Raw genomic sequence first — 6,143 nt, 5'->3', positions numbered from 1 at the left:
CTTCCGGGCGTTCTTTGTCTCAATAATTAGCCTCGATCCAAAACAAACCATAAACCCATAAAAAGGGCTCACTCTCTCTCTCCCGGCGACGGGCCGTTTATTGCCGACGTGTTTATGACGACTTGTGCTTTATTTTTTGGTGATTTTTTGTTTTGTTACTCGATTGCTCTCACTCCAGTTATAATTGTACATTTGGGCTAGGCTTTTTTTTCTCGGTTCGTTGTTGCTAATTTTATTTGCGCTGTTTTACACGCCACGAGCCGGATGGCTCCAATAGGTTCCTTCGTTCGCACAAGGGTAGATCCTTTTTTGGGGTGGCGTAGGCTTTTTCTTCTACCCTTTGGGATGCCCGGGAAGGGCGTGTCGGTTGTACACGGAGCCGGTCCGAAACACCGGTGGGTGGATTGTTTATGCTAGGAATAATATGTAAATTATGCCCGGGCGTGTCCGATCGCTTGAAGCGCACCGAAAAGCGGTGAGCAAAACGATTGCCAATTGCGAGCAGTAAATGCCACACTGTACCCGTGTGAGTTTTTTTTTTTTGGGTGGGGAGTGTTGAAAGGACCTTAAATATGGTCGTCTCGATCGCGGGTACCGTGGGTCAGTTGGCAGATTCGATTGAGAAGATTCGCCCGAATGGATCGTAGGTACCGAAAGGCACACATTCTTTTTGAGAAACCATTAATTGGAGGTTATGTCCTTTTTTTTTTTGCTGTCCGTTCGATCCCTGGCACCGATCAAACTGCCACTCACTCACCGAACACTGCACCTGCCTGCACTGGACCACTTTCCCACGCACCGAATCAATCAAATCGAGTTCCGATGAATTTAGAAAGCACCCTTCGTTCACTGACAAAAATTCCGAAGGTTTGAGAGTCCGAAAAAGAAAACCGTTGATCCTTTAATCGGTCCCGTTCGGTGGGTTTCCTTCCCATTCGGACACAATGCGATAATTGCCGCTCGAAGGGATCACCGGCAAAAGGCGTCCACGGTGTCCTTCGGTAGCCTAATCCTGCTGTCCGAGCCCACGAGCCTTCGGGGTCTCACCAACGACGACAAGTGATTTTCGAGAGCATGATTTATGCTTGCTTTGCGCTGGGAAAGATTAACCGTGTATCAGTCGCTGGGTCGCCAGTTTTGTCGTGTTTGTTTCTGACGATGCCACACAACTGTCCACGTTTCAAACAACCTCCGACAAAGGAGTAGCAATAGTGGTAGCTTTTTTTTTGCATGATCCAGCCAACGAGCGGCACATTATCATTTGCCAATCTGGCACTCCGAAAGCTTGCCCCAAAGCAACCGCCAAGCGTTGACCTCTCGCCCGGACCGGGACCGATGCTCACGTTTTTTTTACGTTCCCACCCACCGCCCAAAGGGAAAGGAGTGTGCCAAGCTGGCGTGTAGGGCTGCAAGTCGTCGTCGAGTCGCCCTCCTGAAGGGCGGTGATGCAACGCCAGCTTGGGCCAGCACGAGAATATGACGGCGACCGGCGAAAGGCCACCGGTGGAGATCCGCGCGCAAATATGTAGCAAAAAAAGGGCGTGCATTATGATGGGCTTGAGGGTGGCGTGTTGGGGTGACCGCTGCGCCAGCCCGTGACCCCAACCGGTGACCCCGAAAAACCGTGACCAAACACCGCCAGCATCGCCGTCGTGGAAGGGATCGCGCGTGGTTTAGTGGGATGATTTCGTTACAATAAATCGACAAACTGTCGCCAACTCGTCGGCTCGGTTGCACTAATTCAATGCTCTCTTTTCTCTCTCTCTCTCTCTCTCTCTCTCTCTCTCTTTCTCTTCGTTTTGTTCTACTTGCAGGTAAGCCACCCCGTTTCGGTTCGCGGTACCATTTCCGTAAGTAGCGCTAGAGCGGTTTTGTTTCGGTGTCGTTTTTTTTTTCGCCAAACTCTTTTCGGTGGCGTCTTCCAAAAGTTACGAAAACGGCACGATTTTCCACCCACTCACCCCATTCGTTTGCTCAATCTGTGTGTTTTGTCGATGTTGTTGTTGTTGTCATTGTTGTAATTGTTGTGAATTTTCAAATCCCCTTGCGAATGAATGAACGAGCGCGCGTTTCCGTTCCGAGAGTTGCATGAAATTGTGGGTGTCATTTTCCAAGGATGCTCTCTGTCCGCCCGATTGTAGGTAGTTTTCCCAGGCCCATTTTCCTTCGCCAGTATCGTGGTTGTGTTCCAGCAGCAAACGCCAGCATCATCAGCAGCCGCAGCAGCAGCCATCGGGATCGAAAACGACGATCGGTTGCAAAAATGAAGCAACAGAAGAAAGAAAAAAAAGCCATCTGTCCACGCGAGCTTTTTCCCGTTCGGTGTGTTTTAGCAATCCCGGTTTAGCACCTTTTCCGGTCCCTTTTTCTCACGGTTGTCCGTGTCTCACGCGTCCTTATCTGCTGGCCACTATGGCGCATCCTTTTGCCCCCATCGTCGACAGGCTCGTCCTTGCAGGACCCTCGGACCCTTCGCGCGTGTGGAACGCATTATTCGCCAAACTGATCACCGAAATCGGCGAATGTCCTCCGTTCCCTGCTGGGGCATCCTGCTTTTTTTCTACACCCTTATTAATAAACCCCTCTCCTGCACATCCACCGTGGCCAGCCCGGCGTCTCATCGGTCTTCAAGAGGGTACGCGCTTTTTTTTTTTGCTTCCTTCGATTCCGATCATTGGCACCGGCGAGAAGAGTCCCATCCATCTACGACGAACCTCCTGGAAGGATGCTGCGCGACCAGGACGACGGCCAGGATGACATCGCTTACGCACGCAAAGGAAAATGCGAAGACGACGACCAGGACGAGCAGGACGACGAGGAGGAGATTGGAATAAAAAAAAATCCCCTAGGGTCCCTACGCGCGACCCCTCCGCAGTGATCGCAGCCAGCCTTTCGGTTGCAAGAAGCGCATAAATTGTTTTTTAACGTTCAACTACACACTCACACTCACGTGCATACGAACTCGCACTACCCGCCGAGGGCTGGAGGGTTGAAGACACGGTTGGTATGGGTCCTGTGGGTCTCAACGTGTGCTTTTTTTTCCTCGTTAGTTCGTCTTTCGTCCTTTCTCTAGCGGCTCCTGGCGCGTTTTTCTCCCCGTCATCGCAGGGATAAATCCCCGGCCGTGGTGCGCGAGATTCTTCGTAACGCACGATCATCTTACGGAGGGCTAAGAAATTGTAATTTTGGGATAAAAAACACGCGGGCAGGGAAACAAGAAAAAATCGGCCGAATGAGCGAAAGAGAAAGAGAGCGATCGGTGTTGATGTGGAAGCAGGACGGCACAATAAATCACGCATTCGAGCACGCACGCACACGCAATATTCTAATACCGCGGCGATCGCTCGGCGAAGGAGCCAGACGGGTGGTTTAGAGGATTGGAGAAATAAAAAAGAGCGAAAAAAAAACACACACACACACACACGGAAGCATACCGATACCCTGCGCAAAAGGGTCCCTGGGCTTCTTGTGGGCTGGCAAACAGAAGAAGGGAAGAAACCAAACACAAAAAAACGACGAATGAAACGAAATAGAACTGAGTTGAGACAAAAAAAAAACTGCAGTCACTCACGCGTCCTTTGGTCCTCCCGAGAGTAACGGTATTTCGAACGGATCGAATCGTAGACGGTTTTTTTTTCCCATCGTCACCATCCACGTGCGTGTGTGTGCGTTTCTCATTTTCCGTTGTTTTTTTTCCGTACGGGGCAGCAGGGAATGGCTTTGTTATTAATATAAATCAAAGATATAATTAAGCATTCATACTGCCCTGGCGGATCCGAGGAAAGGGCCGAGACTCGGCCCGCGCGGACGGAAGTCGAATCGGCCGAAAAAGGACGACGGATGTGGTGAATTCGATCCTACGATCCTGCGGGACGCGCGTCCTGTTTCTTTGGGTTTCTTTTCTTTCTTTCTTTCTTTTTTTTTTGCTGTAAGTCCTTTTCCACGGCCTGCTTTGTGTGACCCACAGTGCCCGTTATTCCGTGTGTCGGTGAGGTTTTTTTTGTCTTCCTGTCACTATCCCCGAAACAAGGACTTCCACATCCTTGCGAACAAGAGGCCAAATCGTATTGTTCGCATATTAATAAAAAAAAAGGAATACCCCAAAAAAGATGCCACCATTATCTCTCACGCTTAAACAAGACAATGGTCCGTTCTCGACCCAACGGTGAGGTTTCTCGAGTGGTTTTGAATCGCGAGGAAAATCGTTGATTAATTTCCCCGCGTTCGCACCTCTCATTTGAGAAGGGGGGAGGCCTCGACACCGCATCGGATGCACCGGAAGTCGTGGCGGCTTTCCACGCGGAGGCCACCGGAATGGTACAATACCGCATATCCGACCGGATGCGTGCCAATAGGCTGGGCCGCTGCAGCGTTGCACGATCACCGCACGCGAGAAAGGGATGCGAAAGGATGCCAAAAAGGATGCGAAGGGGCGGGCTGGCTGGCTTGTGTAGGAGATGATTGCTCTTCGCCGCTAATCGATTGCCAGCTGGTGGTGGTGGTTCCCTTTTTTATTCTCGCTCCCGGTAGCCGAATCGATCACGTAACCACCGAAACAGGATCACTTTTCTCTGCTCGATCCACCCCGACGGCCCGCGATCCGGTGCCGGCGGAAATGGATTTCTACAGGGACGTTCGTTTCCTGCCGGGTTCGCCCCCTTCTAAGGGTTGTTTGCCGGTTGCACCCGATTCGAATTGAACGAGCGTTTGTACAATAGCAACCCTTCGGAAACGGGTTCCGTTTGGCACGGACGCCGAAAGGATGCACTCGCTGGGCTGCGCTGGGTGGAAATGGCCACTTGAGCACGGGGAGCAGTGAGCTTTTCTTTTCGCTCCACCAAACGCGACCCAATTTCCGTCCATCTTTCTAAAATCGTCCTTTGGCGGGGTGTCGTTTTTACATCCCTGTCTGTCAACGAGATCAATTCAAAGAGCTTGGCATTCAGAACGCTGCATCCTTAACGGGGGAAATCCTAACGGTGTGGCCACCCTTTGGTCACCTTCATTATGGGGGCGATCCATCTCACTCCACACACCCGTTCGATGAAACCAATAAGGATCGCCACGGACAGCCCAAAAATTGCGAGCGAACCGCAAAAGCTCTCCCACGAAGGACGAAATCCAACGGAGGTCCTTCGACGCAAGGATCATGTGTGGCCGTGTATGCTCGTTTCGCTCGTTCACACGGTCACTGCCGGAACACCCTGTGCAGAAGCGCATCCTTTGACCGCGACACCCGTCAGGATGTGCTAATGCGCTGGAGTGTGTGTGTGTGTGTGGTGGTTTTTTTCTCCTCTTTTTTTTTCTCTCTCTCTCTCTCCCTCGCTTTGGGTGCTCCGCGATTGTCCTGCTCTGGGTAGCGTTTCTCCACTCACCGGTGTGCCGGTGTGTGCGAGAGAGAAATGAAGGACCAAAAAAAAAACTCACCCCTCACGAACGGCGAGAGTGAGATTTTCTCGTGAGCGACCCATCACACTCCCATCTCTGTCGTACGTTTTTCACCACAAAGCCAAAAAGGAGCATCCTTGCGAGAGCGAGTTGACGATGGTTCTGATGGGTCCTGCTCACACATCCTTGCGGCCAGTTGGTATGGGTCACCCAAGCAAGGATACCCACAACTCTACCCGGTTACCGGTAGCGTTCTCTCACTCGCTCACTCTCACGTCACGCTACGTGTGCGAGAAAGAGAGCCATTCGGTGAACGACGAGAGAGAGGGAGAAAGAGAGAGCGAACCCGCGCAGTTGTGTGTGAGTTGGGCCGCGTGAGGGGTGAGGGCCTTTTTTTTTTAATGCTCGCTTTCCCAACTCACCCTCTCACGCTTTCTCGCTCTCGCGCTTGGAAAGGACGCTGACGGTGCGGTCACGATGCAAGACAAAAAAAAACCCTTCAAACACTCACGCACACACACACACACACGTCCGTACCGGTCCGTTGGTCCTTTTTTTCGACGGACCATCGAGTGCGCGAGCAGGACACACGCATGGCGCAAGCCCACGCCGTGGAACGAGTACGCATGCACGCAGACGGGCAGGCTCTCACTCGTTCGCTCTCTCTCTCGCTCTCTCTCGCTCTCTCGCCCATGCCCACAGGGCCCTTTAGGGGTGTGTGCGCGCGTGGTGGACAACGTCTTGCCCGATGTGGT

This window comes from Anopheles nili, chromosome 2 (assembly GCF_943737925.1).
Source record: "Anopheles nili chromosome 2, idAnoNiliSN_F5_01, whole genome shotgun sequence".
Taxonomy (NCBI): domain Eukaryota; kingdom Metazoa; phylum Arthropoda; class Insecta; order Diptera; family Culicidae; genus Anopheles; species Anopheles nili.
Note: the sequence above shows the minus strand (reverse complement) of the source record.